The sequence below is a fragment of the Eulemur rufifrons genome, chromosome 28 (genome assembly GCF_041146395.1).
Source record: "Eulemur rufifrons isolate Redbay chromosome 28, OSU_ERuf_1, whole genome shotgun sequence".
Classification (NCBI taxonomy): domain Eukaryota; kingdom Metazoa; phylum Chordata; class Mammalia; order Primates; family Lemuridae; genus Eulemur; species Eulemur rufifrons.
Window position 1 is genome coordinate 1,803,446 of NC_091010.1, and position 10,687 is coordinate 1,814,132.

General features: G+C 45.1%; 1 pseudogene; it reads right to left on the bottom strand.

The window, feature by feature from the left end:
- Nucleotides 1–364: 364 nt before the first annotated feature.
- On the bottom strand, nucleotides 365–538 carry LOC138376771 (U2 spliceosomal RNA; annotated as a pseudogene).
- Nucleotides 539–10,687: the final 10,149 nt, after the last annotated feature.

The window sequence follows — 10,687 nt, forward strand, 5'->3', positions numbered from 1 at the left end:
AAAACTGCATGAATATATCTAATACTGAGGGTGATTCCACCAGCAATATGGTAGGTAATATACAGGATAACAACCAGACATTATTTCTAATTTGGCCAGAAGAGTTAGTTTACATGAATGCATTTGAAATCCAATGACTTCTACTTAGATATTTCATATCAAAGGATCCTGGAACATTCTTTTTGACATTTAGTCTTCAACTTGGAAAACATGCCTATTATAATTATACTTGACTTCAGCATCATAAATATTAAAATTTTGAGGACAGCATAAAAATTGGATTAGTGTCTACTGTGAGGCCTGGTTACTGATTCCATCTTGTCTGCCACAAACCCCAGACCCAGACTCTCCCTGTTGTGCCTGTGGTAATTCCTCCCAACAATACAGCAACAACTGATTAATGAGGACAAGACTCTCTTCATCCTGCTAAAATACCAACATGATTAGCATTTCCAGTCTTGGATAGAGGACATATTAGATATGAAACTGATAAGAACAGATACGACACTTGATCTTAGCCAAAAGGCCGAGAAGTGATGCATCTCCAGTCTTGGAAGAAAGGCCCTGATATTTGCTCCTACTGCTCTGTCAGCAAGTTTGTGAGCTGTGCTCCCACTTATGGTCCCAATTAGAAACTCTGGAATGGTGCCCCCACATTCCTCGTTCAGAGGCTGCCACTGGACCCCGTCAGACTCCTGTGGATGCAACTACTCATGCTCTGTCTGGACTGGGCTGACGCAGGATCCCTTTTTTATTGACCTGACTTTTCTTTATTGTGGTGTCTACAAGAGGGACTCCTAGACTTGACCATTTTTACTCTGACTTTTGACACTGCATTGCCTCAACTGCTTTACTGACAGAATTCCAACAATTAATAAAGAGAAGGACACCTATTGCAACATTGACTTTAGGACACCTTCCCCCTGGCACCCATGTCTTTCCTTGTGATAAATAGAAACTCAGACTTTACTGCTACTTTTTTCCCACCCCATGAACTCTGTCGTCCGACAATGCAGCTGGCTAATATTACCTGCTTGACCACAGGTAGCTTTTCTGTGCCACAGAGCTTCTTCCCTGCTTACAGGGAGTCTGCTTTCTTCCACCACATGGCAAAGCTTCCAGGCTGGATCAGCTCCCATGGACACCTCCTCACCTTTATTCTTAGCTTTTCTGGAGACTCCTGTACTGCTATGACAACTTTACAGGCTAGAACTTTTGCAACACTCAGCCAGTCCCTGACCCAGCTTACGTCTTTCCAATCTGTACGGAGCTGTCTCATGCACAACAGCATGTGTGCCTTCTGTCCCTGGTGACTGCTTCACGCCCTTCCAGACTACACACCAATTTTTCCACCTGCTGAAAGATGCTCTTGTTGTTACAATTCCTGTCTTTCACTCGCATGGTCACACAGACTGTCCCCCCAACCCTGACGACATCTTGACCTAGCAAGACCTTTACAGGTGCATTTTCTCACTAGTCTGAAACTTCAGCAAAATTAAATTTAACAAAGTTTAATTGAGCAATGAATAATTTATAAATCAGGCAGCCTTTGGGACCAGAAGAGGTCAAAGATTTGCTCCACAATGTGGGCAGAGAGCAATCAGAGACAGCAAACACAAATGAGATACAGAGACAGCTTCACTGGTGACAGCTTGGCCTCGGCCTTTTGGGATCAGGTCTGAACCACTGGCAGCCTGTGGGTGCCTGGAGGTTGGTTGCTGTTAGTGCCCAAGACTCAGCTATTTTCTAGACAAAGCATACTCCTAAATTAGGTTTCCAGTTTCTTTACTTATTAAGTTAAGTTGCAGTTTCTTTCTTAAAGACTTAAGGTAGGAAGGCAGCCTCAGGCCACAATTAGTTTAACTGTCCCATAGGCCACCTCCATCGCTGTTTCTACAACCTGTACCACTTGGAAACACTTGACACCTCAGTTGTGCTTGACAGTCATTTGAAACGGATTGGACTCAAAACGTAGGTTTGATTGGGCCATCTCCAATATCAAGATTTGCATCTATGACATCGCCTCCTGCACACCTAGTGTCTTCAGACCTTACTACTTGTTTCTGAGTCCTTTAGATCCCATCCCATTCCAGCCTGCCATTGCTCATAATCAAGCAACTCCAAGCCTACTACCAGTAAGTCCAAGTCTGTTCAACTCCTTTTACATCCCCATGTGACTATTTCTTTCTAAGCCTCACTACATCTGGTGGCTCTTGCTGCGCTAGGTGGCCTCATGTTCCATATTCAATTGTGGCTTCTCCAGACCTACTCACCAACTATTCAGTACCAAAGTCAATGAAAATTTTCATCACAGGGTCGTTTCAGCCACCCACCGAGCAGCAACCTTTCAGCTTGTCGGTAATGCCTTTGCCAACATTCTGCCACTAGTCCACCTTTACACCCAAGCCCCGGTTACTTCCTGTTAATGTGTCTTTCCTCACTTTGGTGAGTTTACTCCAGAGCCACAGCTGATCCTCACTCTCTTTATCTCCCCTCATTTTCAGCCAACACTGGGACAGCTGTGCCCTCTCTGCTGATGACAGAGTTCTGTTCTCACTGGACTGTTCCAGGGATGCTGCCAATTCCTGACTTAGCATCACACATGCTCTCTGACTGGGTAACTTCATACTGATTGGGGCACCTGCACTGGCTGGTTGGGCACCTCTCACCTGACTGCCCTCCAGGGGGGATGGCGATCCTTTTCTGGCGATTCTCCTGTCCCCACCTATGGCCGCACCCACCCTCTTCTTGCATTCCTTCACCTGCACCAAAGGGGCTATATGACCCCTGGGGGAGTTAATCAACCAGGACAATCCAAAGCCATCAAATATGACACACTATAAGAAAAATGAAGCGTTAATACAAAAATAAATGCATATATATAGGGTGTACATTTTTTCTCTGGCCTCAGGACCTGCAGATGCTGGCCCATCCCAACTTTTCCTGGGACTGTCTTAATGTTATGAGTCTGTGTTTCTCCTTTCTCTGTATTGGAATTTCCCCCCAGGAACAAAACTGTCATTTGCTTGTCAGATAATGGGAAATAAATCTGACTAAAATTTAGTGGCCTTCTACCTCAGGAAATTGTTAGTGGCCCAGTGGCTAGGGCATGTTGAGATATCTCTTCTCAGGTAAATGGTAAGTTTTTGCATCTGGCTCCTTCCACAACCAAGAAAAAGGCACAGTGCGTAGTGGCTTCTTTAGAGTTTGGACGCAGCATATTCCCTACCTGGGTGTATCACTGCATCCCACTTGCCAAATGACCTGAAAGGCTGCTAGTTTCCAGGGGGTCCAGGAGACAACTCTGCAGCAGGCCCGGGATGCTGTGCAAGCTCCTCTGCCACTCGGACCAGCTCATCAAGATCCACTGGTTCCTGAGGTATCAACGGCAGTTAGGAATTTTTTGGGCCTTTATTAGGCCCCAATAAGTGGATCATATGTCAGCCTTTAGAATTTTGGAACAAGGCCATGCCATCACCTACAGATAACTACTCTCCTTTTGAGAGACAGCCATTAGCCTACTGCTTGGCCTTCATAGAAACTGCATGATGGACATGGGCCACAAGTTACTGTGTGACCCGAGTTGCCTATGATAAGCTGAGTATTATCTAACCCACCAAGCTATAAGGTTGAGTGTGCATAGCAACACTCTGTTGTCAAATGGAAGTGGTTTGTATGTCATTGGGCCCAAGCAGATCCTGAAACACAGCTAAGTTATAGGAAGCAGTGGCCCAAATGCCAACGGTTTCTTCTCCTCCTGCACTGCCTTCTGTCTCCAAACCAGCACCTGATGGAGAGTACCCTACTATCAGTTGGCAGGGGAAGAAAAGACTGGGGCCTGGTTGACAGATGGTTCTGCACAACATGCAGGCACCACTCAGAACTGGACAGCTACAGCACTACAGCCCCTCTCTAAGACATTCCTGAGGGACAGAGGTGAAGGAAAATCTTCCCAGGGGGTGGAATTTTGGGTGGTACACATCATTGTGAACTTCTGTTGGAAGGAGAAACGGCCAGACATGCTACTGTATACCAGTTCATTGGCTGTGGCCCACGGTTTGGCTGGAGTGTCAGCAACTTAAAAAGAAAATGATTAGGAAATTGATGAAAGGGAATTTGGGGAAGAGGCATTTGCATAGACATACTTCTGGAAAAGCCAAAACCATGAAGATATCTGTGTCCTATGTCAAGGCCAACCCAAGTGTGATCTCAGCAGAGAAGTGTTTAAATAACCAGGTAGACAGGATGACCCATTTTTTGGATACCAGTCAGCCTCTTTCCCCAGTCACACTCATCATCACCCATTTGGCCCATGATCAAAGTGGCCATCCTGGCAGGGAATGGAGGTTATGCAAGGAACCAGTAATGTGGACTTTCATTGACCAGGGCTGACCTAGCTATGCCCTCCACTGAGTGCCCAACATGCCAACAGCAGATTCCAACACTGAGCCCCAGTATGGTACCATTCCACAGGATGATCAGCCAGCTGGTTGGTGCCAGGCTGATTATACTGGACAACTTCCATAATGGAAGGGGCAAGGTTTTGTCCTTACTGGAAAGACACTTACTGTGCATATGGATTTGTTTTTCCTGCATGCAATGTTTTTGCCAAAACTATTGTTTATTGACTTGCAGAATGCCTCATCCACTAACTTGTTATTCCACACAGCACTGCATTTGACTAAGGAACTCATTTCACAGTCAAAGAAGTGTAGCAATGTACACATACTCACAAAATTCATGCTCTTATCATGTTTTCCATTGTTCTGAAAGAGCAGGTTTCAGAGAACTTTGAATTGGCCCTTTGAAGATGTATTTACAGCACCAATTAGGTACAGTGTCTTGTAGGTATGAGATAAGTTTGCACAGAAGGCTGTATATACTCTGAATTAGCATCCAACATACGGTGCTGTTTCATTTATACTCAGGATTTACACATTAAAAAATCAAGTGGTGGAAACGAGAATGGCACAACTTACCATTATTCCTGGTGACCAAATAACACAAGTTTGGCTTCTTGTTCCCATGACTTCATGTTCTGCTGGCCTAGTCTTCTTAGTCCCAGAAGGAGGAATCTTCCATCAGGAGACACAACAATGGTTCCATTGCAATGGAAGCTAAGACTGTCACTGGCCATTTTGGGATCCTCATGTTTCGGAGTCAATAGGCCAAGAAAGGAGGAGTTACAGTGTTGGCTGAGGTAATTGATCCAGACTACCAAGAGGAAGTTGGTCTGCTGTTTCACAATGGAGATAAGAAACAGTATGCTTGGATTACAGGGTCCCTTAGGGCTGTGGTCCCCAATGCCCAGGCTGCTGACTGGTACCAGTCTGTGGCCTGTTACAAATCAGCCACACGGCAGGAGGTGAGCAATAGGCAGGTGAGTGTGTTCATCTGTATTTACTGCTGCTCCCCATCCTTTGCACCATGGCCTGAGGTCCATGTCCTGTGAGATCAGTGGTGGCATTTGATTTTCATAGGAGTGTGAACCCTACTGTCAACTGCACACGTGAGGCATCCAGCTTGCGCACTCCTTATGAGAATCTAACACCTGATGATATGAGGTGGAGCTGAGCTAGCATTGAGGAATGGCTGCAAATACAGATGATCGTTAGCAGAGAGGTTGCATTATGGTGAGTTGTATGATTATTTCATTATCTATTACAATGCAATAATAATAGAAATAAAGTGTACAATAAATTAATGTGCTCGCATCATCCTGAAACCATCCCCTCTGCTCCCAGCCTGTGCAAAAATTGTCTTCCATGAAACTGATCCCTGGTGCCAAAAAACGTTGTGGACTGCGGCCTCAGGGCATCTGTTGTATCATTATGCCCTGTGATTAAGGTCAGTGAAAACTTTAAGAGCACAATGCAAGCAGTACTGTAATTGATCCAGTCCATTCAAGAATGAAGGTTTGGGTCAACTTTGCAGGTAAAACCCAGGACAAGCTCAGGACCTTTCTGGAGTTACAGCAAATACAGAATGGGCAGGGAAAGAAGGTAGTTTATGAATATGAGCTAGGACCATGTGACCAGCTGTGGCAAGGAGGAATGTAATTTTCATGAGTATTTCCACATTTTGTTATAAGTACTTTTTTGTTTATATACATGCATTAAGCAAATATGTTTGTATTTTCTTCTTATTGCCTTATGTTTCATAAGATGTATTTAGACTTTGTATCAGTATTTTAGTGTGATTAATTTTACATCATATTATTTCAGTACTAGATACCTAGAGGTGTGAAAACATCACTCAAGGACTTTCCCTCTTGTTATGGGCAAAGGTTAAGCGTGTTTTAAGTTGTATGCAAGTTTCAGTTGTACACAAGTTGTATCATGTTAAGTAGAATTATGACCTTGTCATTTTTATTTCAACATTAATTGTGGTTTCAGAAGATGCTTATGGGTTCCAAGTTTAAAAAGGGGAAAATTTCTGGTCGTTGATTGTGTGTTAATTTTATTTATACTGAACAGATGCCTCAATAGCTGGCAAAACATCATTTCTGGGTGTGTCTTATAGGGAGTTTCATAAAGAGATTTTATTTGAATCAGGAGACTGAGGAAAGGGACTCTGCTCTCCCCAATGAAAGCAGTTTCCATTAAATCTGGTGAGAGCCCAGATAAAACAGAAAAGTATGGGTTATCAGAAGTTATTAACATTAATGTCACTAAAGTTGGTATACAACAACCCCCCTCCACTGCTAAATTTGACTGGCAAAAAAAAAAAAAAAACGTAGAGGAAAGGCAAATTATCACCCACACTTCCGGAGTTGGCATATCAATCTTCTACTGTCTTTGAACATCACAGCTCCTGGTTCTCTGGCCATTGAACCTCCCCCTGCCCCCCACCCTCCTGGTTTTAGGTTCTTAGGCCTTCAGACAGAGACCACTGGCTTACTTGTTCTTAAGTTTTCATTTGGCATATGGAACTTTTTGGCCTATATAACTGCATAAGCCAATCCTCATAATAAATCTCTTCCTGTATATCTCTATAAATCCTATTGGTTTCCTTCCCCTCTGGAAAATGCTGACTAGCACATTGTGTCAGGGAGAAAGTGTCCCTGGTATGGAAACTAGCGGGCAGAAATGAGTTTGGGCAGAGGAGGTTAGACAGGTGGCGACTATGGCTGCAGCAAGCCTTAGAGGAGATAATGGGAGGGTGGGGGGAAGACAGGGTCAGATGCTGGGGCCTGGTGCACTGTGTCATTACTGCTCTCTGAAAACATTAGCTCCAAATTTAGTTTCTTAAAACTCCAAACATGTATTATGTCACAATTTCTGTGGCCCGAGAATCCTGGCATGGCTTAGCTGGGTGCCTCTGCCTCAGCGTCTCTCAGAAGGCTGGGGCTGTTTCTCCAACTGAAGCTTGGGCAGCGGAGGATCCACTTCTAAGCTCAATCTGGTTAGTTGCTGGCATCATTCAGTTTGGAATGAGGGCCTGAGTGCCTTTCTGTCTCTTGGCCTGTGCCCTCCCTCCATTCTTTGTCACACAGGCCCTTAAATAGGGAATCTCAAAACGTTCAAGCTTGCTTCTCCAGAGGAAGGTACAGGACAAAGTGAGAGAGAGAGGGAGAGAAGACACCTGAGAGAGAAAGCAACTGGCAAGTCACAGTCATTTAGTAATTCAATCTGTGAGGTGACAGTCCATATCTTTAGTTTGCATGCTATTGACTAAAAGTGAGTCACTAACCCGTATTGGTTACACAAGGATGGGGATACTTGGAGGTGGGGATCATTGTGCACCATCATGGGGCTCCCACCACAGACACAAAGGTAAGGCACATAAGCTTGATTCTAAATATAATGGGAAGGCACTGGAAGGTTTATTATCACAAGACAATAATATCTGAATTTTACTTAATTCCAACTCCCCCATGGTGGATCTTGGTAAATGAGACCAAGAGAGGGAGTGATTTCCCCAAGATCCAACTGACAGAACCCATGTCAGTTTGAGTTTTATTCTAGGCTCCATCCCACTGCTCATAACTCTTCCATCTCTAAGCTTATGCCTTAGCTACAAGTAATACACACCTACAAGAATTATAAGCATTATCTCATGTGCACCAGATGAGTTCCTCTGGAGCTAGATGGTAAGCATTATTCCCACTGTGCAGGTTGAAAGACTGAGGAGGCCATTAGAAGCACAATGACATAGCTAGGCTCGCAGAACTGGTAAGAACAAGGAGGCTCTGACCCAGCTCTGTCTCCTCAAACCTGTGGCCCTGACTGTAGCCAGGTCTTCCTGGGGTGCTGAGGGAGGCTGTGTTTGCATAACCGTGGATAAGACAGCAGCTGACATGCGGGAGGAGGGTGAGCAGTCAGCAGCCCAGAGGGCCCGTTGAAAAGGGCCCACATGATGGAACCTTGAAGAAGTGACCTCACCTGCTTGGTGATTAACCCCAAGAGAACTTAGAGCTCTGATAATCAGGCTCCCACATTCCAGAGACAGCCCTCTATACAACTCACTTGACAGGAGACTCTTAAGAGAGTAAGATGTCCTCCTCCTGTATCCCAACTGTCTGAGGCTCTTGCCTCCGAGGCCTGCAGTGAGAGCCTTTCTGAATCATGCAGACATTGGCTCAGCCCTCAAGCTTCTCACCCCCATGCTGCAGACCAGTTGACAAGAGACGCCCAAAGGTAACACACGGTACCCCAGGGCAGGTCCATCCAGGTCAGGCCTCACTTGTGATTCCACCTGGGCAGCCTCACAGCCCTCCCTGTTAATATATGTGTGTGGGAGGACCGGGGATGAGAGGGATTCCTGTGCAGAATCAGGCTGGCAGGTGTTGGCACACTGGTGGGTGTGTCATGTTCATACCCCAGGTCATGATGGCAGAATGGAAAGTTGAGTGGTGGGGATCAAGCTTGTCTACTCAGATGTTAATTCTGAGATCTTTATTCACCATTTGGTTTCCTCCCTGGCTGGAGGTCTCTGGAGATTCTTCTCTGTGCCTGATCTAGGGTACAGAATTTCTAAAAAGACCACTGACACCTCTTAACCCAGCTGCCAGGCACCTTTTTCACAGGGCTCAATGCACGAGATCAATGAGGAGGTGTGTGGGTCCAACTACTCCATCTCCTTGGGTAACGGGTAAGGGTACCATGCCACCAACCATGGCCAGTACTGCACTGGGGTGAGAGTGGGCACAGAAGAGTTTCCATGGCCTGGAACTCAATATGACCAGGGTGGGCCTAGGACCGAGAGCCAAATACGGGACCCCCCCCTGGGTTCTGTCCTAGGACTTTTGTACTTGAGTGACTCACAGTCCCCTCCCAAAGAACCCTGGCCTCCGTTAGTCCCCAGTGGCAACTTGGTTAGGTACAAAATTCACGTGCATATACTTGTAGGAAGATCAGAGAAAATGTTTGCATTTTTTTTCACTTCACACTAGATCATGAATGTCTTTGCATTTGACTATTGTTTTCTAGTTTTAACTACTTGCCACAGGTATCCCATGTAGCTGTCAGCTCCACTGCCCTTGCAGACTTCCAATTCTATAAAACAAAAAAAAAATCACTCTTACAAGTATGGTTTTTGTTTTAAAATATTTGAGGGGTTTAAGCTATTCTAACATTTGTCTGCAACTTGCTGTCTCACAGAACACATCCTCTTAGTCCTGCCATATTGAAAGCTGTGGTCTCACTTGTGTTCATAATATTCCACCAGGGAGGCCGTTTCTCACAACATTTTAGCCTTTCAAGGCTGGTGGACCCTGACATAATTCGATTCTCTTCCCATCTCAGCTATGCTGCAGGGGACACTCTGTGTATGTCCTAATAGATCACATCAGTTTGATAGGGCTGCCACGACAAATTACTACAGGGCTGGGTGTTTTTAGCAGCATTTACTCAATTCCTGAGGCAAGAAATCTGATATCAAGGCGGCAGCTGGAGTAGTTTCCCATTTATTTACCTATATTTTCACGATGTTTGAAGACAAAAAAATTTAAATTTCATGGACAATTCATCAAATTTTCTCTTCATTATTCTTTTGGTGTAAAATGTATGAAATCTTTGCCTAATTCAAGATCACAATAAAATACTATTCCTCCTAGGAATATTTTAGTTTGGGCATTTAGATATACAATCTTTTTCAATATTTTTATCACGTGTGTTTTAAATTTGGGTCCACATTTACCCTTTTGCATCTCCATATTCAATTTTACCAGCATCATTTGTTCAAAACACTTTTCTTTCCTCTCAAATTTCTTGACCCCTTTCTCAAAATGACTGTGTTTGTTAACGAACCTTTAAACCTCCTCATTGGTCTACCTGCATCTATCCTCGTTCTGCTACTACGTGCTTTGATTACTGTTACTCCTTTTAAAGATTGTTTTGTGGTTTCTGGTTTCCTTTGCACACAAGTATAGATTTAGGGTAAGCTTGTTGATTTCCATAAAAAATGCAGTTGACAACTTGAAGTGCGCCCCCGCCCCCATGGGACGCATCCTTGGCGCTGCCACACCGCCTTGTCAACACCGCCTCAGTGACCTCACAGAGCGGGTCCCCACGAGCCAGGGCAAGCGGTGGGGCCAGGCTGTCTGGAACCAGCGGGGTGGCGGCAGCGCAGCCTGAGGACAGCAGAGTCCCCAGCTCCGGACAGCGCGGTAAAGCCGTCGACAAGGAGCTCCTCCACCGGGCGGCGACCCCCAGCCCAGGGCTCAGCAGGGCCGTCGGGGGACGAT